General features: G+C 34.7%; 1 protein-coding gene across 3 annotated transcripts in view; it reads left to right on the top strand.

Annotated features, from left to right (window-relative positions):
- Positions 1 to 14,427: 14,427 nt before the first annotated feature.
- LOC150102312 (cyclin-dependent kinase-like 4) overlaps positions 14,428 to 25,690 on the top strand; it is a 296,960-nt gene continuing 285,697 nt past the window's right edge. For 2 of the 3 annotated variants that reach the window (XM_090399039.1, XM_090399038.1), the window contains exon 1: positions 14,428 to 14,612. The gene's annotated coding sequence lies outside the window, so the exon portion shown is untranslated. Of the gene's footprint in view, positions 14,613 to 15,445; positions 15,532 to 25,690 lie in introns of those variants that run through there. The other variant, XM_090399040.1, reaches the window with a different exon arrangement.

Genomic DNA, 25,690 nt, shown 5'->3' with positions numbered 1-25,690 from the left:
GTTTGCGTTTCATATTGAGGAACTTTCATATTGAGGTTCTCAATATAGGCAGCTTCTCAACATTAATCCAAACTTAGATTCCGGATATTCATTCCCGATATCAGCAGGTTATTAATATTTTTCTCAGCCTAAATCCAGGTTCTAGTTCTAGGAATCCACACACATAACTCTAGTACTAAAAAAAAAAACGACTTGCAATAATAAATTTCGCAGAATATTTTCAATTTTAGGTTTTGTCTGACTTTCACATGGAAAAGCATGACACTTCTACGACCTAGGAGTCCAATTTGGCCTCTTCAGTTACAAGGAGATGGCTGAGGGCATACGGATGCGTCATCTACGACCTAGGAGTCCAATTTGGCCTCTTCAGTTACAAGGAGATGGCTGAAGGCATACGGATGCGTCAAAAGGATTCATATGACTACGAGAACTTCAGCTTCTGTTCGCATTTTTTTATAAACAAACTCAAACTCTGTTTGAAACGAAACATCTTTTCTTTTGGCTGGTCTTGTTGCATTCAAGACAAGGGGACATACACTCGGAAGTGATGCAAGAAGTCAGTGATGAAGGGAATTAGAAGTGTTGTTCTGTCATCAGGGGGTAGTGAAACATTGCTGGGGAGGGACTGGTTTGAAATGGCTAAACCAAGTATTTTATATATAAAGTCAAATATTTTAGTTCAGATCCACGTAATTAATCTACAGACAATGCCAGGATCATATAGCATAATAACACCAGTTTAATGGACGTTTTTAATTAACTCTGTTAATAGGTTTCCAAATAGTAGATAGGGCCCAGTCGGTTCCAAATCAACAGACACAAGAAAATTGTTTCTTTAATTGCATGTGCTGTTTTTTTCGTAGAAACTTTTGTCTTTAACGAAGTTAGCGAAAACTTTTTTTTTTCCTTTTACGCTAACGCAGTTATGTAACTGTGCACGCAACATAATGATATATATGTCTGTCAGAAGAATAAAAAAAAGTACTTTTGAAACTAACTAAAAAAAAAAAAAAAAAAAGCCATCACGCAATCATTTTCTTTTCTCTTTACAGAAAGTCAATACATTGCTCTTAAAGATCATAGAGTATAAAAGTTTACAAATTAGCAGGGATAATATTGACAAAAAAAAAAAAAAACAAGTAATATTCTTACCGTAATAATTTTAATCATCACTGCAGGTATTCTTAATACTCTTTTAGTTTTTGGGGGGGGGGATAATTGCCCTCTGAAATAAAAATAAAATAAACGGTTTCTATACGCGGATATTATTATAACACGAACTGGCAGCCATTCAAAATATCATAAATTTAGACCAGGAACATCTGTATGTTGTATTGCGGGTTTCTCAACCTGAGAATACGTTCTTCCAGGGCCAATGAAATGTGGCACACACACAATAATCATAATTCAGAGCCTAAATAACTGTCTCATTAAATATAAATAACTAGAGAACCCATTTTTTTTTTTAACAGCGAAAACCACTCAAAGACGGTCCTTTTTTATTTATTTCTTTTTCTTCTCCATCATTTTCCTGTTCCGCGGGCACATCTATATAAGTTGCATTTCAATCGATTTCAGCCAAATCTAAATAAATAAATAAAAAGTCGTTTCTCATACAGAAGGAAACCCTGAGAAATTATGCATAATATCCGACTTAGTGAAGTGGCGGGGAAGGCACCTCCTCTCCAGACATCACCACCACTAGCCTCGTGCTTCATCCGATTTCGTGCAAAATCTAGAATATGCCTGTTTTTGACATTTCCCTATGTGGAATTCATTCTAATCGGACTAAAACAAAGGGGAGAGTTGTTCTTGACTAAATATGGAATATAGTTGTTCCTTACAATACTTAATGTCTCCTGGGAAATTCAGTCTAATTGGGCAAAAATGAAGGTGTTCACCTTTTTCACCAAACGCTAGCATATGTACCGTTTGTTATGAACTTCAAGTTCGTTGTGAAAACGGGAAAATATGAAGTGGGAGGGATAATGCCTCAGACATTTGTACAGGTCACCTCGTTCAATTTTGATGACATTTGAATATGGTTGCTTGTCTTATATATGGACGTCGGAAATTTCTGCACATTTCAATCTAAACGAACGGCGTGGGAAGGTTGTAATGAAAAGAAAAATGCTGTAAACACCGTGGCATTTACTTTTATTTTTCAATTTAACTTATGTCGATAATGAAATCTTGGTTTACTTAATTCATGTAAAAAATCGAAAAAAAGCATCTTTGCAGAAGCGTGAGGCAAGTACTAAGAAAACAAGAGGTTTATTGAAATTTTGAATCGGATACTTCGCTGACATACACACCAGAGGCGTAGCTAGAGGGGGGGGCGGTCCTCCCCTGGCGGCACTTTGAACTTTTGCAGTTAATTCTAAAATACAGTCTCGAGAACTCAGTTCCAACTATTGCGATACTACAGAGAATTTTCCTCCCAATTGCTGTAAGTGTTGCTAGTTGTGAACTTTTCTAAATAAAATTGATTGAGAATTACCTACATTACTATGAAATCGACTTCGACAATGTCATCGACAATTTTGCTAACAGAAAAGCAAGAAAAATAACATTTTAGAATGTTGGAATTAAAGTTTTACTTCACAAATAAACAGTGTTTTTATTTATTTCCCTATACGTCGTTTTGACATTTTGTAGTATTTTTGGTGTGTACTGAGAGGAGTGGCAAAAGCTCTAGCTACACCACTGATACACACACACACACACACACACACACACCTATGGGAACTTTGCGAACGCAGCTATCTAGATTCACAATTCCGACCGCTATGGCAGCTATTTTACGCAGATCATGCTTTTTCATCGCAAAAGGAAAGCAATCGCCAACAGCCTTCGCATTCTTTGGTCACACAACCAATTTGTAGCGGCTCCTCTACTGACAAACCTATACGTTAAATAGAAGTTTCTTTATTCATCAACTTCTGAATGTTAATCGTCTGTCAGTTAATTGGATGACAACTGACTACAAAGTCTCCACAGTTTTCACTGACGATTCACTTGTTTGGTTGGGAAAAGTCCCCGAGTTTAAATTCTCTTTGTAGCTGATGATTTCCAGACCTCGAACAGAGCTGTGTTAACTCGTATTAGGCAGAATTTTTTTTTCCCCTTTCCACAAGATAGGTACAGCAGTCAGAGAACACAGTAATAAATGGGACAGAAGTTCAGTCTTAATTCCTCATGCTTTCCCCGCGACTTCAATGATAGTTAAGGTTGTTGATAAGATAAGGAAACTGCGGTAGGCTTCTATAATCAACTGCTCGTCCATTTGCTTATTTTAAAATCTTCTTTAGTCCACTGCTTTGGGAATACTCTATTTGGTTGAATGCACCTGAGCTCTAGTTATTTTCTTTGTGCCTTTCACAACGAAATAAACTTGATGATATATAAATAAGCGCGCGCGCGCACACACACACACCGACTTTTCTTAGAATTTCGTTCACGAAAAGCATGTGTTCGATAGTGCAACAGCCTTCTTTCTAGAAGTCATCTTCGAATCTCTCTAGCGTCTCCTAGCAACGCCTTTTTGACTGGAAAGTTGAATTAACTTAAGTGCCCCCCCCCCACCCCACTCTTCCTGGATTAGCAGGTGTTTCCTTTAGCGTAACATACAAACAGGCTACTGAAAGACATAATACTCTAGCCTCGCATTTTTAGCGTAATCTAAACAGCTAGCAACCATCATCTTCTACTGTGCGTGTCCACCTACAAATTATTGTTCCACCACACACACAAACACACTAACACTGACTTTTCTTAGAATTTCGTTGAAACACATGTGTTCTTTAGTGCAACAGCCTTGTTTCTAGGAGTCCTCGAATCTCTGTAGCGTCTCCGTAGCATCGGTCGGTAGCGACACCTTTTTGACGGCAGAGTTGAATTCGATTCCGTCATAGTACCCAGTTTACGACGAACAAAGGCTCTGTAACTGAGGTAGTACCCACGCCCCACATACACACACACCTTCCTAGATTAGCAGGTGTTATGTAAACAGGCCAGAGAACTTCAATTGACCGACATAATATTCTTGTCTCATCGCTTTAGCGTAATCAAAACAGCTGTGCCCATCTGTCTATAATTTATTGTTCCACGACACACCACACACTAGATGTTGCATTCAAAATGCGCTATTTTCCTCCACTTTTTCTAATTGTTATGTTGGTAGATTATTGATGAACTTCCTATTTCGAACCGAAATATTGGCTCTTCCGTTTGCAATCAATTTCGAATGTCATTAAGCACGTTGAAAGCAAGCACTGAAAAAATCAATATAGCATTTAATATGTATTGCAAGTGACCATGTCAGAATATCCGTGCTTCTTTACTGTCTTCCCCTTCCACCCTTCTAGATGCGTAGAATTTCCATAAATTATTAGCATAGTGATGTGATGGGAGAGGATGACAGATTTTATTCATTGCGACTACTGAGATTGAGCTTCAGTAATGTCAAAGGTAAGCTTTTTTTTTGGTTTTCTTTTTTCCCGTTTAAATCTACAAGAAACATAAAGGGGCTACTCAATGGAGTGAAGGACGACGGGAATTACTCGATAATCGTTCCTTATCTCCATGTCAGATGAATGACAGATGACTGGAATGATATGGCGAAAACTCATGGAAGTGGCGTGCGGCAATTCAGATGACGTCACTGACTTGATGTTCATCCTTTCTTCCAAATAAAATTGCACCTGTTAAAAATAGGATATTTATCTAATATCATTGTACCGATTAGTGAAATCAAGACTGAAGTTCTTTTACATTGCACACATTTATTTCGATTTATTCCTTTTGCGCGTTTAAAATGGATTCCAATCATAATTTCAAGTTAGTGAAACATCGCATCCTAAATTCGAAGAAAAAAAAAAAATTTCGTATTTTCTTAATTCAGTTCGATCTAATTTAAAGGGAAAAAGGCAAATAAACTTAGATATGTGAAATTACAGCAGGGAGGGGGGGGAGTAGTGTGTGGGGGGGAGTTGCGAAAGTTGCGTTCAAATAAAGTTAGTCTCGATATTTCTAACGTACGAAATAAAATATATAAAACCGACGTTTCCATTCTGTTGTCTTTCCCCCCCCCCCCCATAACTACTAACTACTGACATTTTGTACATAAACATCTTCAGTGGCGCACTCAGGATTTAATCTTGGAGGGGGCCGAGCGCTCAGGATTTAACCTTTGGGGGGGGGGGACGAGTTGAGTAGACGTTTTGCGAATACACACTACACATCGCATACGACCTATAACTGAGCATCTGCAGTGATCGCTAATTCATAAGTAGCACACAACATAAATAAAAAAATGAATTTTAATTAGGAAAAGATTTTTGGAAATTTTTCTAGTGTTTTTTCCTTTTCTTTGGGGGGGTGCCCGGGCCCCTTCCCCCCCCCCTGGGTGCGCTACTGAACATCTTCACATAAAGAACGATCACCTGTGTGCTTGGCTATCTGTCCGGATAGAAATTTGCTTTGGACCTACCAAAGAGACCATGTACAATTGTACATAGTCTCTCCCCATGTTTGTATCTCAAATTTAGACTTGCCGTTTTTGACTTTATATCAAAAATCGTTTGCCTTATAGTTAAGTGATTTTTCTTTCTCTATTTTATTCGATCGTCAGAAGGCGTCACGTTGGAATGAAAGTTGCTGTTGTAATTTAAATAAATAAAACAGTATATAAGGGAAAGATTTTGTAGATTCAATTCTAGTCAACGACACTGAAAGTTTATATATATATATATATAGTGAATCCTGTGGGGTATCCATAACTATAGAATAACACGTATGCCACAGTAAATAATTTCTTTTTAATGTAAATATTTCGTCTTATATACTCGTATATATGTTACCGCTAAAGTGCGAAAACCGTTAATATGTTACCTAGCTAATCTGCAGATTAACTGATTTGCTCCGTTAACGTGCGGAATCAAGAGTTTTCCGCATTTTACCTAGGTAATGTGCACATTAACGGCTTCCATATCGTTAAAGTTCAAAAGTTTGTTTTTCTCATTTCCTTTCCCTACTCCTTCCCCCTTCTCCCTCCACTTTTAGTTTAGTTTTTTAATAAGTGAACATAATTTTATCATATGTTTTTTTTTCTTAGTTGTAATAATATTTTAAACCGTTTGATTCCTTGTATTATATTAATTGATTGATGATTGATTCTATCAACTAATTTGTTGATTGTTTGATTGTATTAACTTGATTCTTTAGATATCGAAAAATAAATAAATAACATTACGTTAATTTAAGCGTACAGAAACGTTGCTGTTGTTCCAGCAAAGATGTTATTTTCACTTTAACGAGTGCCTAGTAGGTAATGTGCAGATTACCTAGGTAATTTGAGAAATGAAACAATTTTCCGCACATTAACGGATCACCGTAGTTAATCTGCACAATACCTAGATAATCTGCAGAATAACCGATTTCTGCACTTTAGCGGTAACATATATAAGACATCATCAGTACAATTATCGAACAACAACAGAGACTGAATTCAAAAACAGTAGCGTGCGTGGAATCCCTCTACGGGGATGTCTTGATGTTCAGAGATATGTTTATTTATCTGAAATCCTTAAAACGAAATAATAACATAGTTATCACCAAAGCTGACAAACGCAATACCACTGTAGTCTTAGATGTTAAATCGTATGATCGGAAAATGAATTTACTGCTTTGTGATTGCAATGCATACTCCCAATTTAATAATGATCGTACCAAAAGTCAGAAAGAAATAATTAGATTTAAAAAAATACTCCCGATTAAAAAAACTCAACAAGTTATTGGCTGAAACAACAGCCATAGATCAAGAAACCACCAAAAGATTCAAATTATACCATGTAACACCTCCTAGAATATATGGTTCACCAAAATTACATAAAAGTAACGGTTCACTAAGAAATATTGTGGATTTTATATGCAGTCCCAAGTATAAAATATCAAGATTCTGTCTAACCTTCTCCCCTCCCTCAATGGCACTCAGCTTCTTCGATAATAATAATAATAATAATAATAATAATAATAAAATTCTGAAGAATTTCATATAAGAATAAAAGACATTAAACTAATAGATACAAGGGTGGTCTGAAAAGTTCTCGGCCTCGACCATAGATGGCAACACTCTCGGTACGATTTTTTTTCTAAGTTGGTATATATCTCTCAAAAGCATCCATTTGAAATTGCAAGTCAGTCATTCTATCAAGTAGTTTTTTTTTTATACTGTAGGAAATCAAAGTATTGTCTGTATCCCTTGAAATGGATAAAAATGAGTATCGCGCGGTTATAAAATTCTTTGAAAAGAAGGTTTAAAGCCAAAAGAAATTTATTCGAAGTTTATAAAAGTTTATGGGCACTCCTCTCCTTCGTTTTCGACAAATAAGAAATGGGCTGCCTAGTTTAAACGTGGCCTTACCAGCCTTGAAGATGATACACGTGAAGGTCGTCCAGAAAGTGTAACAACACCAGAAATCATTGATCAAGTGTACGATATGGTATTGGATGACCGGCAAGTCAAAGTGCGTGAAATTCCTGAGACTATAGGCATTTCAAAAGAACGTGTAGGAAACATTTTGCATGAAGAATTGCATATGAAAAAGCTTTGCGCAAGATGGGTGCCGCACTTGCTCACAGCAAATCAAAAACGCACTCGAATGAAAATCTCTGAATAGTGCTTGGAGCGTTTTAACAAGAATAAAAGTGATTTTGTGCATCGATTTATTACTATGGATGAGACTTGGATTCGCCATTACATACTAGAATCCAAACAGCAGCCAAAACAGTGGACAGAAGCCGGTTGTTCAGCGCCAAACAGTGACGGCTCGTGGCTTGAAAACGTGGGGGGTGCTGCAACTTTCGAAATACACATACACACTGTAAGTACAGAGTATACGTGTTTGGATAAAATATCAAAATTATAGTAAAATTTTAAAAAAAATTTAAACATGAAAATATTCTTTATTATCGATAAAATTATACAGTTTAGTATAATTCAAAATTACTTAAAAATAAAATCCATTATCATAACTCCAATAATGTTCTGAAATCAAAACTATAACAAGTGTTATGTCTTTAATTATAATGTCCAAATATTTAAAGAGACAGAGTAAACACGATAAGCACAACGAACACCCTACTACTGGCGCAAACTGCATATAAACAAGTGGAACTTGCGCGAGGGATAGTGCCCACATTACGCTAATAGCTCGCGTCTCACTATGACGTGCATATGCTTGCGCGCGTAGCAATATGACACTGCGGTAAACACAGTGCTGCTAGCGTCCTTCGCCCTCCTAAGTGCTACAAGATGGATTTTCATTATTTTTATACAAAGTAAGAAAATTGTATAGGATTGTTGACGATAAAATTAAATATTACAGTAAATTAAATAAATTAATAAATATATTTATATATCGAGAAAAATTGGGGGTGCTGCAGTTCCGCAGTGCATTTGTACGAGCCGCCCCTGGCGTCAAAGAAGACAAAGTCGGTTTCATCAGCAGGAAAAGTCATAGCATCGGTGTTTTGTGATGCTAAAGGCATTTTGCTTATTGTCTTGAAAAGGGTAAAACAATAACCGGGGAATATTTCCGATCTTTTAACCAGACAAGACGAAAAAAATCGTGAGAAAAATCCCGGTTTGCAGAAGAAAAAATCATCTATCATCAGGACAATGCATCTGCCTACAAAGGTGTTTTGGCAATGGGAAAATTAAGACATCAAGCCATCTGCGCCATGAATTGCTGGAACATCCACCCTATTCCCCAGATTTGACTCCCTCTGACTTTTATCTCTTCCCAAAGCTAAAACTCTCCTTAGCTGGTCAACGTTTTTCTTTGAATCAAGAGGTGATTGCTGCTGTAAAGAAGTATTTTGCAGATTTTACTGAGAACACTACAGGGACAGGATAATGGCGATGGAGCATCGCTGGAATAAATGTATTAGTCTTAAGGGAGATTATGTTGACAAATAAAAATAATTTTGAAATTATAAATTCGTTTTTTCAATGTTAGGCCGAGAACTTTTCAGACCACCCTCGTATAGACATGTTAGTAAGCTTTGACATTGTCTCTCTCTTTATTAATATCCCTCACAAAGAAACAATAGAATTGTTAACCCAAAAATTTCCACCGGATATAATGGAATTATTCAAATTTACAATCCCATCAAGTTGCTTCACATGGAAAGGTAAAATATATAAACTACAGGAAGGAACAGCAATAGGCTCATCCTTATCACCTAACTTAGCCACTTTTTTCTTGAACACGTAGAAGAAGATAGAATTTTCGCTCTTGACCCAAAACCAACAATTAGCTAGGCTATGTTGACGTCTTTGTAGTTTGGAGTCACACAGAACTCTACGCACTTTTACAAAAAATCAACACCCTGCATCATCCACTAGAAAAAGAACATAAAAAGATATTTCTTTTCTTGATGTACACATCCAGCATAAACATGATGGGTCCATTTTCATTTCTGTCTACCGAAAACCAACTTTTTCAGGTCGTTATACCTACAAAAACATCAACACACCATCCATCTAAAAAATATGGCATCGTAAAACCTGTAGTATCCAGAGCGCACAAGATTTGTTCTTCTGAAGAATCTTTAAAAATTGGAAATTATTAAAGAAACATCCTTACTAAACGTATATAATCAAATAACATTCCAAAAAACAATTAACACTCCTTCCCTACAAATTAATCCTGATAAAAAGAAGCCCATAGGACACCTATACCATATATTAAAGGCATCTCTGAACGTTTGGTAAAAATTATAAAAAAAAATATCAACTCATTCTACCTACAAACTCATCAACAAATTCACAACTTGCTACCTTCTCCAAAAGACAAACTCTCACCAATGATGCTACCTGGCGTATTCGAAGTACCATGTTCATGTAACCTGTCTTACTATAGACAAACAGAAAGATCTATAAATAAACGTATTTCTGAACATCAAGACCACACCGTCTTACAAAACCTCACACATTTGGCCTGGGGCAACATGCAATCGAAAATGCTAACCATAGGATCCAATGAATAAATGCTAAGCTACTACATACATCCGTATATATACATAAACGTTTATATAAAGAAAGTGCTAAAGCCTTACGCCATAGACCTAATCTTAATCGGAAACGACTGTCTTGCTATTCCAAAAGTTTGAGAAATTGTTATCTTCAATTGCATTAAATAAATTATCTGTTATATTTTAATTTAATTAATTTTAATTTCAGGCCAGTAGTTTTAATCCATGAACATACAACTGTATACGTAGAGGAATTCCAATTTAAGCATGCGCACTACTGTTTTTTTGAATTCAATTCCTATTGTTCGATAATTTTCCGATGATATCTTACGATACATAAGACGAAATATATCTTCGACTGAGAACCGGTCGAAGCATTTTTTTCGACCAGTTCTCGAAAAAGTTCTTCCAGTCAGCGACTAGACTCTAAATGTAAGTCTATCTTCGTGCAGCCTAGAGCAGAGGATGCAAGTGCTCCACTGATATATATTTAAAGCCGATTTCAGAGTTAGTCAATTTTTGGTACAATAAGTATTTTTTTTTTTTTCTTCTGAAATAAACTCCGATTTTTAATCCCATAATTCAACAAAATCGACAGTACAACTTTTTTTTCTTTTTTTTTTTTGCGACAGGATGAAATTTTAATTATGCGCCCTCTACAACTGAAGCATACTTAGTTTTTAATTTTTAGAAGACATTTCTTCAAAACAGTCATTAATTACAGAGGACGCATTAAAGCAACACAAAACTTTTACCATCTTTTTTTTTTTTTTTTTTTTGTAGTACAAAACACTGCTTCACCACCAATTTTTAATCCTTTCTTTCATGCCAATTTTTAACAATAAAGTTTAAAATAAAGAGTTTATTACGAAAACAAGATTTTAAATGTTATTTCAAATAAATCAAAAAAATAACTATATCACACTGTCCCGTAAAATTTGAAAATTCATAAAAAAAAAAGGTTAAATCTTCATGCTATTTCTGTTATAGGTAAATGCATTCATTTCTCTATTTGTTAATCAGCATAAATCAATACTTTTAATAAATAAAGGGTGAGTATCACTTGAAAACGTCCTAATTGAGTATCGAGGGATATAATAGCATACAAAAACAGACAATATCTTAGTATTCAAGTAGTTTTTAAGAAAATTCGAAGCGAAACTAATAATAAATTATTAAGGCTAACTGATTGTAAGCAATACTTAATTCTTACATCAACATAAAGCTCATCTATAGAAGTAATTTTTCTTCGACAATATCTATAGAGAAGTAGTGCATTCTCTCTCTCTCTCTCTCTCTCTCTCTCTCTTAATAATCATCTAGCGCACAAGAATAACCATCCCACATCCCTTTGCATCTCCCACTGCATCCCATATTAATATGAATTCGTTTACAGTGTTTGCAAATGGCCGCCTCTGAGTTAATCATAAAACAACTACAACATTCATTTAGATGCTGGAAAGAGCGTGTTATTAAAAAGTCTATAGTAGCAGTACAAATGACGGTGTGTCTATAATATAAATGTAATTAATTAAATGTGATGAGAATTTATTTTCTGCCAATCAGTAATGAAGCATGGGGGGAGAGAACATTTCGCGGATGAATCATCTGTCGAGTGACTCACTGATAACAAAGGGCCGCCCACATAACAATTCATTCCCCACTCCTCTGGTTATCGATAATATATAGGGTGAAAGCATGTACTAGGGGGGAAATGTGAAAATAAAGAGAATTCGCTTTTCACATTTTTTCACATATATCTTAGGAAAGCTTCATCGTGATGACATAGTGTTAAAACGATATTTTCTTTCATACAACTCCTCGACCAACCTCTTTGTGATTATGAATAGAAAAGCGAGTAGATTTCGCAGGCGTGAGATACTGGGGACTGATCTGCAGCAGATATTCAGGTAAGAAGAAGAAATCTCTCTCTCTCATGTGTGTTGTGTGTGTGTGTGTGCACGCGCGCGCGCAATAAGCACTTCTAAACATATTACAGTTTTATTTCGGAAAAACTTTTACTTGCTTTTTTTTGTTGTTGTTGTTCAGCTTCTAATCTGTTATCTTTGTTTTCTTAGCGTCCTAGACGAATTCGAATCTTTCCATTCAAAGGACATTATCGTTAACACCGCGGTCAGAAACACACTAATGTGTTCTATGTATTTCTAACCTGCAGTTTACACACATAAGTGACACACAAAGATAACAGATCAGAAGCTGAACAAGGCTGGAAAGTGATTTAGAAATAAGCTTTTTTTTTTTTTTTTCTTCCTTTCATACCACTTCAGCTCACCACGGCAGTTAATCTCGAATCCACAGCTTGTTCGTAGCAAAACGCAAAAGCTAAACACACTTTGACCATCCAGGAAAGCAAAGCAAACAAAGAAACAAAAATTAAATGCAAGTTTAGTTTAACAATTTATATGAATACTAGGGGGGGCTCCCCCCCCCGAGTTCCGTACTGGTAGGCCGGTTCTCCTTGAATTTTGAAGACTCGAAAGGGGGGGGGGTCCCCCCAACCAGCCCGGCGTCCAACACCCCGAGTTTCGGACTGATAGGACGGTTCTCCTTGGAATTGAAAAAAAAAATTTTTTTTTTTCAATTCCATGAAAAAAATATATATATTTTAATTAAATAATTAAAAAACTTTTAATTATTTTTCAGTATTATTTTGTTTTATTTGAGAAAATAAAATGAAATACAAAACAGTGCTGCAATGAATTTTTTTTTTTTAAGTTCTTTTACTGATTTTAATCACTCATTGCCATTAAAAGGTCTCAGAATCTTGGGATATTCACTTCCCAAATAAAACCAAGAAGAATAACTTTTTTTTTTTTTTTTTTAATTCCATTGAAAAACATTTGAGGAGCAAATAAGATTTGCTCTTCGGTTCTGCTTTCTATCCATCTTTCCTTCTGTTTCAACCTTTGCAAAATAATAAAATAATTATAATCTTCATTTAAATAAAAAAAAATAATAAAAATTATCGCTATATATTTGCTGACTAAAGTTATATTAAGGATGCATAAAGATTCAACAGTGTGCTTCTGGATGACGAAGTAGAATACAACTTCCATATATAAACAGCCTTCAACTGATCAGGAAAATCATTTGAAGGCTGATTTTCAACTGCATGGAAAATTTGCTGTATCTCTCTCTCTCTCTCTCTCTCTCTCTCTCTCTCTCTTTCTAGTCACACGATATCAATTTCATGAAGCTTTTAAAACATTTTAACAGAAATAAGGTTAAAAAAAAAGGCTGCTATCTGACCAAGAAGTGTAGTCACTCAGTGCACGGCTAGATCTAGATAAGCTAATTCGAGTTATGCATTTCTGAAAGCAACAATAACCATATAAATTACTGATGTTCAAGAAAATTTGGCTTTGGCTTGTCGATCAAAATATTTTTGACGGTTCCACCTCAAAAATGTCCACTGGATTTACTAAAGTTAAAAATTTTAATAATATTGGTTGTGGGTAAGAAGTGTTCTATCATTCATCTGAAAATTTGACAGACGTAAGACGTTTATTAGGAGACTTACCTAAATGATACACTGCTTCCAAAAGTTGTGAAGTAAGACCAAAATCTTATTCAGTACCCTCATCATTTCATTTGCCTGTTGATATCTTTCCAATGCGAAAGGTATCTAAAAAAAAAAAATAAGTATTTTTTTTACCGTATTATCCTCTTCTCAAAGCAAAAAAAAATAAAGTTCATTTGGATTTGGGGATAAAGTGGACGTTTTGATTTTGTGTCTGTTTTTCGCTCTTCTATGAAAAAATAAAAAAATAAATAAAAAGTGGACAACTTTCGATTTTTATTTTTAATGAAAATCGTTTTAATATTACTTCGTCTGACCAAAATTCATTTCTAAGAAAATACTTGCATAGTTATGTGCTATGTATTTTTGAGAAGTTGGGGCTTTAGGATCTCCGATCTAATAAGGGCACATGTGGCCCATATCCCCCCCCCCACCACCACCACCATGCACACATGTTAAATGATACCGTTCGTTAGTACTGGGCCTCACCTGTCGAAGTCCGCAGTTAACTACTGTTTCAAATGAAACTATCTAATAGTGGGCAGGATGGTCAATAGAGACATATCTACTTTTTTTTTTTTTTTGCCATTAAGTACATTTTGGAAATCAAGATTATCCCGTCTGTGCAGTTCTCAGCCTCCAATTTCGTATCTGTTCCTTAATATCTAAGAGGTATAACAGAACGACAGATTCATCAATCACGGCTGCTGCTAGCTACTGTTTTTAAGCGCTCTTACACCTACGGTTAAGTCACGTGCTTAAAGCATACGGTAAAATGGCCAGTGTTTTCCCCCGCGATGCCAATATCTAGTTGAGCGCACGGCATGTGTAGACGTCCTCACCTGCTGAGTTGCTTATCGATTAGTAGCAGTACTTTAGCCCGCCTGGACATTGAACTCATCTCAGCTTTTTCATGATAACGACAGGGCCCAGTCACGCTCTTCACAATATGGAGTTCTCTGTTTATGAGTGTCCAGTGTAGAAAGAGACGAGAGTTCGTCGCGTGGTCTATACAGACCCTATCATAAATTCAGTACGTAAAAATACAATTTTCTTCTTTTGGAAATTTTTGTTATGAATTTTTTCCCCTGTCGTTTGCTTGATTAAATAATCATTGTAAAGGATAAGGGGGGCTATATGAATGACAGCACGAAAGATGTTAAAGTTTTGTTTTCTAGTGTGATTAAAGTAATTAGTAAAGACTGAAACTTGTAGTTCGTGGGACTAAATAGTCACGAATTTTTTAAATATAATATATATTTTTAATATTTTTGAAAGGACTGTTTATTTTCTGCGATGTGTTATTCTAAAGATTATTGAACTATTGATTGCTGATAACAATCGAAACGTCCTCTACTGAAGTATTTACTAACACGAGCTTTCTTTTTGGCCATTTTTGACATGTTTGATCTTCAAAAATAACTCCGAAAGCTAAATTTGTATTTTGCTGAACATGCCGTTTGTCATGGACCTTCTGTTGGGGAAGGGGGGTGGGGGGAGTAGCTTAGTTAACATTAGCCTTTTTTTAAAAATAGTCATTTATTACAAAAACATTATGACATTGTAAGTACTGTAATCAAGACACAGGCATAGCATAGCTAGTAGCAATATTATCGTGTCACAGCAATGTAAGCAACCGTTTTAAAATCTTGTTACGATTTTAAAAAATCCGGACGTTTCCATTCGGCCAAATCATTTATATTTTTGTAGTTAATACCTTATGAATGTAAACAGGAGTAGACGTAAACAATGCAGCAGGTGTGCGCAGAATAAAATGAAGAAAATAAACATACGGGATTGTTTTCTGTATGGTTGTTATTCATAAATATAACAACGGTTTATCCGATACATATTCAGGAATATTTTACCGTTTACTAACTAGTTTACTGTTTATTCATATTTCCAGAAAATTCAAAATAAGCAGTATTCGTGATCCAAGTAAAAACATCCAAGTAAGTGACACAAACCCTTTCCTCAACGACTGAGAGTTATAATTATTTTAACATGTTTCAAGCTGCTCGTCTTGGAAGATGTTAAAATGTAATGACATTGATTACAAATATAATCAACTCAGTGGTAAATAACAGTACTGTACTAATTATAATGTACTAATTATAGATAAGTTAATTTGCCCTTATCGCATATTGTTCGAGAAAGTTTTCCGGAAGTGAGAAACAAAGCTTACGATATAAACTAGTTAATAAATAACAAAATACTGTATGTCAATACAGGTCAATACAGGGAAATTGTGCATAACACGCGATCAGCATGATGAAATGCAACAGGTAAATCGTTAAGTGGGTAACAGGAAGTAAAAGATAACCATAGTCTGTTTGTGAATAAGCATAATCATCGACTGTGATTTAAAAAAAAACAACAAAAGTTCTGCATGTTTTTTTTGTTTTTTTTCCCTTACAATCTATCATTCGCTTTCACTTAATATTTGTTTTTATTCTATTCGTATTTGTTTAATATTCTGAAGTGTTAAAATAATCCACTTAAAGATAAGTTGATATATCTTTAAGTTGTTCCTCCGTTATTATTTTAACACTTTAGAATATTAAACAAATACGATATTCTCCATCCATCAGAATTTTCAGAATAGTTAAACTCTGCTTTTATTAAATATATTTGTTATTAACTTTATCAGTGCCGCGCCGTGGGTAGGAGGCGCCCTTGTGCAAAACTTTTTCAGCGCCCCCATAAAATAAGTTTCCATGAAAAATTTTACTTCGATAAAAGTAAAATTTGGAGATATGCTTTTAACTATATAACAATTAGGATAAATGTAGATTTACTTTACATATTTATCCGTCTTGCTTTAGCCGCCACAAAATTTTTAATAATATCTTTAATGTCTAATGAAACCATAATATTATTTTCAATTGATATAATTAATAAATCCGTTAGACGCTCTCGAGACATCGTTGACCGCAAATAATATTTTATTAGTTTCAGTTTTGAAAAACTTCTTTCCCCTGGTGCTACGGATATTGGTAATGTTAAATAAATACGCATTACAATCGCAGTATTCGGAAACGTGCCGGTTAATTTATTTTCGTATATGTAATTTAAAACATCCTGAGGAGCCGATTCTTTTTTAATAAAACATTGCAAAGGTTTTAATTCCTCAAATAAAGTCATACTATCAACCTCGCGATTGTCGGAATCTTGATTGTCGCTCAGTTTTAAGTGCAAATCTTTACAATGTTTCATTAAATCTTCATCGCTCTAATCTTTTAACTTGCTAATGTCTCTTATAACTTTAGTCCTCGCTATGTTGTTTTAAGAGTATGAATCTTTCCGCGACTGAAGTGTCTCATCTGATGCTTCATAACCAAACATTTTTGTTTTTGTTATTTTGCGAATGTCTTGAAAAATAGGATCAATATTAAGATCGTTTGCTACTTCTTTTGCTGTTCTAATAATATTTTAAAAATATTGGTCTGTTCGATGAGTATTTAATTCTTGCATAGGATATAACATAATCAAGATTTTCTGTAATATTTCCTATATCAAATGTCAGATTCTGCTTTATTTTGCTTGCAACATTTACGAGACTTAAGATTTCGTACCAAACATGAACAGAGCAAATAAATTTAAACGAATAAATCTTTGAAATTAAGTTGTCTGCCTGAACACTAGAATCGATATCTTTAGTTTCATCTTCCGTAATATCAAAAAGAGCCTGGTAAATTTCCTTGATATTATTTTTAAGTGGCTTTATTGCTTCTACTCTACTTTCCCACCTAGTAGCAGAAAGTGGTTTTAAATTTAAAACACGAATATGTTTTTTTTTTTCATAGCCCAACGCTTCACAGATATTGAGAAATAATTATATAATTCCTGTATTAACCCCCAAAAATTGACAGTTTAAAACGATTTCACAGTTCTTATCGGCGCGTCAGCCTGACACGCCGATAGTCTACCATATGTACGGGGTTTTTAGCTCTGGTCCCTCAGCAGCGACCCGTATACATACGGGATAATCGGTTAAGAAGAAAATAATACGTAAATTTATTTTTTTAAAAATGAAATTTTTTCAACTATACAACAAAAATATAAAATCATTTACAATTTATTCATTCAGCGTAAGAATGAATTCACGGTCTGTCCACTAAAAATATAATAAACAATCGAGAATATTTATACAATTTTCGCTGCGTGTCAAATAAAATCTGTGGTAATATTGATAACGTTTCACTTCAAACAAATTATAATAAAACTAGTGATGTATTAAGTTAAAATATTGTTAGATTATTAAGAATTCATAATAATTTGACTGATTTTTTTAATTTTAATTTTTATTGCATTAACTATAATTTGTAATTATGTAATTTATATAGTACGATATAATTCAAGAATCATTTATATACCCTTCAGAACACACGCAATTTACAGACAAAAAATACTAGTTGTGGTGGTGGGCGGTAGATGGCGTTGATGGAGATGATTGGTAGTAGAGGTGGAGACAGTTGTATAATCGGTGTCCTCCCGCGATGAGTCTTTGGACTCCTTGGAGGTGTCACGAATAATAATAATGATAATGATAATAATAATAATAATATATTTTTATTATTCCCCCTGGTGAAATGGCGCCCCTCATCTTCAAGGCTATTGTGCGGGACACAATCTGCACAACCGCACAGCGCGGCCCTAAACTTTATCACAAGCTAGAACTCAATGTATAATATATATGGATATCGTGAATATATACCCCTGGTACAGTTATACTGATACTTAGGCGGAAACTGGGAACTAAAGGTGGTTTGGAAATAACTGGAAACTGGTTCACTGACATCCTCTTACAAGAAAATAGGCAGCAGGGATAGACTAGCTTTTTATCAAAGAAGAGTGCCTCTTTAGTTCGTCCCAAAAGTATTGATGTGATTTGTGGTAGATTAAACTGTTACGTGTATATTGGGCTTTCGATGCAAGATAGTTTAAGCATCTTTATACAATCTTTTTTTTTTTTTTCTCCTTTAATGCCTGAATAGGGCTGGTTCCTTAACCAGTACACTGCTATGGGTGCCGCTGGACTATTTGTCCATTGGTTTCTTGCCTGGTTTGACAGTATTTTTCAAGTTTTCTGATTGCAACCCACAGTATCCCGAGACGCGATAGATGTAATAAAATAGTCTACTACACAATAGATATAATACAGTACAATCACTGCCTTCCAAAACAGTTGAATACCTTGAGTTCCCGAAGGGGAATCGGTTTAATTTCATTAATATCAGAAATTAAACTGATAAGAACAGATACGAAAAGTGTAGTATCTCTTATCAGCTTAATATCTGATACTAAACTGTTTAAATTTAGTAGATACATAGAAATACTAAACTGAATGTGTATAGCGATAAATATCCCATCCTCAACCGACACCATACTGCAAACGCAAGAAGTAGCTTTATTGTATCACTAAATACAATACGGAGAAAACTAGTCCATTTACTATATGCAGCCATAATTAGTGTAAATTGGAGACAACTAGAATTAAAACAATCGTGTATTTTGAAAAACAACATCCCTCCTATAACTATACTGCATACAGCCAAACAAAACAGAGTTTTAATGTAGCGCCAAAGACGGTATTTAACTAAATACATTGTCTTAACAACCTATTTCAAATTTTCGGTTTGCACAAAATATATGATCACGTCTGTTCATAACGTAGCCATTGAGTACATGTACTCTATATATAACTTGACATCAGAATTGCATTTGAGATTTTCTGTATCATTAAAACAATTCACCAAAACTAATTTTAGGAATAAAATTTAATCGAAAACACTGAAACTATAACATGCCGTGCATGTTTTAAAACTTTGTAAAAATGCGCCCGCTCGACGTCGAAATGAGGCAATATACCGTCAAGCGAGTTCCCGCTTGAAGCAAAACAAAATTCAAAATGTGACACCATCCATCGTGAACGTATTAAAGCAACGAAATGTGATAAACACGCTGATATTTTCTATTCTGTTTCATTAAAAAAAAAAAAAATAAATAAATAATAAATGCTACTCGCAACCCGCTGAACTGAATTCACGACCCACTAACGGGTCGCGCCCGTTGAAGAACACTACTCTATGACATTGAGTAGTGTTCTTCTGGCTGGCTTATCTCTGGTGTTGAAGAGTAAAGATGCTTAATCTTATTTAGAAAGAGAAGGACAACCATGGAAACACGTAGTGTATCCACCACGTGGGTTGAACTTGTGAATGTGTTTAGGTGGTAAATGATAGGGTCCTTTTTTCTTGGGAAAAAAAAAAAAAGGACCCGTGTGTTATTCATATAGTGTTTCTTTAAATGCTATTAAGTTCCGTTAAGAATTTCTGGGAAACTAATTTCAATAGTAGCGGGAAAGATAAGTGAAAAGAGAGTGGAAAATCAAATTTGGAGAGCATGTAACTAAACAGTACTGCGCAAATGTAGTTTTAATAAATTTGTTTCCATTATTATAGTCAGTACGAGAAGGATCACCTTCAGCTGAAAAGCCCTCATAAAATATGTATGTATCTTAGATAAGCCTAACGTTTCTCTATATGTGAATTACTTTAAAATTTTACTTTTGAGAAGGGCCTCACAAACAACTTTTATAATTCAAAACTTTGTGAGTATATACAGTATACATCTAAATGAATTAATATTTGGTTGATTACATTATTTCCATTAAGAATTTAATAATTCGCTTTCTTTCTTCAAAAATGTAACCATATAAATTGTGGATGTGCGGCACAAATACCTAACTTGGAGATCTTTGTGCGGATGTCGAACCATATATAAACGACATTGATGTCGTCTGTATATGGCAGTCAACCAAGATCTGCGCTTGTACAGGATCCATTTTAGCTTCAGGAATTTATTTTAGAGGTGGATGCAAACATATCTTAACCACCTTACCGGCCATTATGGATCAAATACGCATCCTCATACTCTTCGTATCCCTCATATATTTCAATGTAATATCAATGGTATTACAATATTAATATGCACTTCGCATCCATGATAACCTTGACGTCTATAGACCAGTGATTCTCAACCTTTTTCATAACAAGGCACACTCAGACTAATTATTAAAATTCTGCGGCATACTTTTAATTAATTAATTATAGACTAATTATTAAAAGAATATATCTAAAAATATATTCTTTTAATTTTTTGATGATCTGGTAAAAAATATGCATAATTTTGATTGATTTACACACACAAGAAGATGGAAGACTAGACACTAATAAATAAATGCGCAAATTACGACATTATTTCTTTCAATTAATTTGTTTTCATAAATCTCGCTGCACACCGGTTGAAAATCGCTGCTATAAACGTCTTCGCTGGTAGCGTGGTTAATTATACAACTATGCACCATTTTTTTTTTTTTTTTTGAATCAAAGACGGTGTGGAACTTGAATTATACTTGCAATAAAAATTTTGTAATTAGAGTTCAAACCAGACAGATTCTATGTATTTTTGGCAGTAGATTTTTTTTTTTTTTTTAAGTGGAACTTTTTCCCTAGTAGCAAGATTTTGCCCTCTGTTTGACCAAACAAAAAAGCAAACTTTTGTTTGGCACAATCGGTGTTCAGTGATATCAATATTAAATAGAAATGCATAAGTAACGATTAGGGGGGAGGAAAAGGTATTTTATAAAATATTTTCTTCTTCAACCTTTGGGTCTGTCCACTGCTGGACGAAGGTCTCCCCCATGATATTCCAGACCACTCGGTTTTCTGCCTCTCCCATCCATCTATCCTGCAATTTGTTCCAGTTCGTCCCTCCACCTTCTTCTCCGTCTTCCTCTTTGTCTTGCTCCATCCATTGGTCTCCACTCTATTGTTTTTCTAATCCGTCTGGAATAGAAAAACAACTCAAAACACTGCATCTGGAAGTATGGCCAGCCCATCTCCACTTAGCCTGTTTAATGTATTTTACAATATCCATCACACTTGTTTGAGATCTTATCCAGGTATTTGTCTTCCTATCTCTTAATGTTATTTTTAGCATACTTCTCTCCACGCGATGTTGTGTTGTTCTCAGCTTTCTGTTTAGGGCTGTTGTTAAAGTCCATGTTTCACCTCCGTATGTTAGGACGGGAATATGCACTGGTCGAAAGCTTTCCTTTTTAGACTCATAGGGATGTCACTTCCGAATATGTCTCTCATTTTCCCATAAGTCATTATCCAAGGTGAATTCTTCTTTCAATCTCTTTTCTTCGGCAGTCCTCAAAGGATAACAATTGGCCCAAATATGCATATGAAGTAACTTGTTCTATTTCATGGTTTTCAACTTTGATAGTTCTATGGTTTATGTATTTATTCATCATTATTTTTGTTTTTTCTCTATTTATTTTTAATTCAATTACTCTGGAGGCTTCATTTAGCTGATTTAGCCTTTCTTCCAGATCTTCAAGATTATCTGCTATTAGGACAATATCATTTGAATTTCAGATGATGCAGCCTTTCTCCATTTATGTTTATTCCTTTTGTTTCCCAATCAAGGCTTCTAAAGACTTCCCTCTAGTGCAGCTGTAAATAATTGGGAGTTATGATATCGCCTTGCCAGATGCCTTTTTTGTATTGGGAACTTTTCACTGTTTTTATATAATTTAATTACAGAAGTTGCATTATTGTAAATATGTTTTAGTGTTTCAATATATGGTTTCTCAGTTCCCTGAGTTTCAAGGGCTTTTAGTGTTGCAGATGTTTTAACTGAATCAAATGCTTTTTCGTAGTCTATATAGGCAAAATATAAGAGTTTATTGTATTCAATTGATTTTTCAATGAGCTGTCTTAATGTGTGAATATGGTCCAAAGTATTGTAATTCTTTCTAAATCCAGCTAGTTCACAGGATTGCATTCCCTCTAGTTTAGATTTTATTCTATTATTTATAATTTTTGTGAAACTTTATATATGGTGGGGAGTAGACTTATAGGTCTGTAGTTTTTAATTTCTTCCTTATTGCTCTTTTTAAAAATTAATATTAGAAGTAAATTGTTCCAATTTTTGGGAATTTTTATCTGTTTTAGGTATTTATTAAAGAGTTTAGTCAGCTGTTTGATGACAGGGCTTCCTCCCAGTTTTAAGAAGTCTACCATAATTCCATCTTCTCCTGGGCCTTTCCATTCTTCATTTCCCACCCTGCCATTTCCACTTCACCTTGTAAGATCTCAGGGGCATCGTGTTCTTTCTCATTCGAGTTATCCATAAATGATTCTTGGATGTCCTGGTCTTTGTCTTCATAGAGTTAAGTATAAAATTCCTGAATTCTTTTGATTATTGCTTCTCTATTTTTTATAAGTTCACCGTTTTTTTTCCTCTTAGAGCAGCTATTTCCTTTGTTACAAATGATAATGGTTGTCTTAGGACATTTATATTACTATTGTTTTCTATTGTTTCTTTAATTTTCCTAGTATTATATGATCTAATTTCATGTTTCATCCTTTTGCGTATAGTTTTACAAATTTCTGCATATTCTATTTTATTGGTATCATTCAAATCTCTTTTCATATCTCTTCTTTTCTTCATCAGATCTAAGGTTTCCTGTCTTAGTTTTTCCTCTCTTTGGTGCTTTTTTACAACTCCTATTTCTAGTGCACAATTTAAGATAGAGTTTCTTAAGATTTCATTAGCATACTCGATGGTAGTAGCTGTGTTTAACTTTATTAGTTAATTTTTGAGTGATTCCCTATAACAGCTTTTATTGTTGGTAGAGATTTTGTAGATTCACAAAATTGGACTTTTTTCTTATTAGCTTATTCCGTTCCCATTTTTTGTTGATCCATACTTTTTCCCTTACTAGTCTGTGGTCACTTCCTATGTTAAATCTATTAAGCACTTCGGTATTATTTATTATATATCTTCCGTTGGAGAGGATGAAGTTATTTCATTGTAAGTTTGTCCGTTTGGGCTTCTCCAAGTCCATTTTCGGGTGATTTTCTTCTTGAAAAAAAAAAGCTGTTCATAATAAAGAGGTTATTTTCTTCTGCAAATTAAATGTCTTTCTCCTCTTTCATTCCTCTGTCCAAATCCAAATTTACCGATGGAATTCAGATGGTTATCTCTGCTTCCAATCTTGGCATTAAACTCCCCCATTATAATTAAAATTATTTTAAGAATTTAAAATTAGAATTAATTAATGTGGATTCTAATATTTCATAGAAATCTTCTATCTCTTCATCTGGATGGTCCGTAGTTGGCGCGTATATTTGTATAATTTTCAGTTGGTATCTTTTATTTATGAAGAGACTTAGTTCAGCTATTCTTGATGTTATTTTATTAACAAAAGGACATTGTCCTTGATTGTTATATTTATTAGGAATCCTACACCACCAGTTGAGTTTCTGTCACATTCACAGTGGTAGAGTAGATGTCCATCTTTTAATCGCATGAGAGTTTCTTCTTTCCTTCTTACCTCTGAAAGGCCCACAACGTCCCATTTTATATGGTCCAATTCCTTCATCAGTTCTTCCAATCTATCATCATCCTGTAGAGATCTGCAGTATATGTTTCTACTAATATCCTTCTATCATTGTGCACTGTAGGTAGACTCATTGTAGCTAGTGACTAACTAGAGACTGTATGCTGGGCGGCGGACGAGCCAGTATGTAATTTTCCTACTTTATTCATCATTTGCATTGTCCTCATGGGGTGGTATTTGGCCTTATAGCACCACGCTTGCCAGACAGGTTGGTGCCTCACACTAGTGCATAAGATGAAATGACACAGCAAAATAGGAAAGATTCATCCCTAGCCCTCGAAAATAGGAAAGATTCATCCCTAGCTCTCGGATATTACATTAGGGGTAAGGAGCAAGAAGAGAAGAAAGAAGCAAGGAAGGAAGAGGAGGGTCCAGTCTACAGATAATATAACAGATGTATATTACATGAAGTAAGACATGGTCCAGCATCAGGTACCTCGGGTTTGCCACGCCCGTACTCACTAAAGTTTATACACTGAGGTTTATAAAATATCAAACAACAAAAATTCGAGACCTTAAATTTTACTAAAAATTGAAATATAGATCCATTTATGTCCAGTGATTTAAATTTTTTCGTGAGAGCTCTTTAATATGTAGTGGTGGCAGAAAAATATTTTCTCAGGCTATCAAGGGCGTGTGTGTTTTGCGTCCCACCTCTCTCTCTCTCTCTCTCTCTCTCTCTAAAACAGGATATTTTCCAGCCTGGTTGGCTAAATGGATAGCGTATTCCATTCTTCGACCAACAATTTGAGGCCAGTGGTCCGAATCCCACAGTGGCATGAATATGTAAGAATGTCATTAGGTAGTAGATGAATTTCAGGAATTTATTGTAGGGGGAGGGCGTAAACATAACTTAATTACACAACTGTCCACCTTAACTTCCTGGCTTAACCTACCAACCCTGCTTATTAGTGGCCTGAAGCGGCCTCTCCAAATCATCAGCACCCCCACTTAAGCACTGATTCGCCTTATGCCTGAATCCATTTTAGTTAAATTAACTGCAAGATGTGCAACAGTAATAAGGAGCACACCGCGCACTTTTTTTGTTTCTTTTTATTTTGGTCTCCTATTTCACGTGCATAGTATGCAATCTTATTAGAGCTTAATTGATATGTCACTGCTAAACGAACCAGACATGATAGAAGCAGTCTGTGTTTGATTTGAGAGTCTTTAACTTTTAAATGTGACATAAAAATAAATGAAAAAAAAATTGTGAGAAATTCAAAGACATCGATGCGCAAGTGAGAACTAGAATAGACTGAGCCTGTAGTATAATATTCAAAGCAAGTGATCAAACGTGTTTCAGTTTCAAATCACGCCTCCGTTTTCAAACTAGTCACAACAGCCACAAATTGGCAAATACGTAAAAGCAATTTAAAATTTTATCATTCTTACTGACTAATGCATGATGAAATAAAAAAAAAAACTATGAAAAGTGTTCATATATCTAAAAAAATCATTACATGATGATTCTATTTTTGGATCGCTGGTTTAAATTCAGTCATCTTAAATACACCAGATTACATATGTGTAAAAATAAATACATCAGATAACATATATCTTTTGCTATTTAAATACTAAATAAAAGCTTATCATGTTTAATATCAAAAAATCTTTGGAAACATTAGCAAATG

Source organism: Typopeltis vanoorti, chromosome 10 (assembly GCF_054136105.1).
Source record: "Typopeltis vanoorti isolate ZY-2024b chromosome 10, IOZ_Tvanoo_1.0, whole genome shotgun sequence".
NCBI lineage: Eukaryota > Metazoa > Arthropoda > Arachnida > Uropygi > Thelyphonidae > Typopeltis > Typopeltis vanoorti.
This window is presented reverse-complemented; position numbering and strand designations above follow the sequence as displayed.